This window comes from Stenella coeruleoalba (genome assembly GCF_951394435.1).
Source record: "Stenella coeruleoalba genome assembly, chromosome: 13".
NCBI classification, from domain to species: domain Eukaryota; kingdom Metazoa; phylum Chordata; class Mammalia; order Artiodactyla; family Delphinidae; genus Stenella; species Stenella coeruleoalba.
Window position 1 is genome coordinate 30,879,321 of NC_137159.1, and position 653 is coordinate 30,879,973.

The following is a 653-nucleotide window of genomic DNA, read 5'->3' on the forward strand; positions in this document are numbered from 1 at the left end:
GTCCACCTACACATAAACCCCAAAGAGGACTGATTAACCAGGTGCACAGTATATAGGAATTTATAAATTAGAAAAGCCAAAGTTCATATGCGGAAAACAAACCATAAACGGAATACAGAAATAAAAAATGTTGTGCTTTTATTTGTAAGGACTCAGCAGATGCACAGTAAAAAGTGAGTGAATGAATAATCCTGACTAGTTAGTCCCACACTGGTCCCCATCCTCCATGGGAAGGAGGGATGCCCATGGGGCCTTCCTCCCCTTGCAGCTGGGTTACCAGAGGCCACCCCACAGGCTGCTCAGGTTCATGGTAGGAAGTGAACTCCCTATTTCTTGAATGTGAGGTTTTTTTCTGCTGGAATGTCAATGATAATAATTATATACACATTGGTTTAATAAAAAAGGTTAGTTCCCCCACAAACACATAATCAAAATGACACTACCAAAAGTAAAATGGATAGCTGGTGGGAAGCAGCCACATAGCACAGGGAGATCAGCTCGGTGCTTTGTGACCACCTGGAGGGGTGGGATAGGGAGGGTGGGAGGGAGGGAGACGCAAGAGGGAAGAGATATGGGAACATATGTATATGTATAACTGATTCACTTTGTCATACAGCAGAAACTAGCACACCATTGTAAAGCAATTATACGCC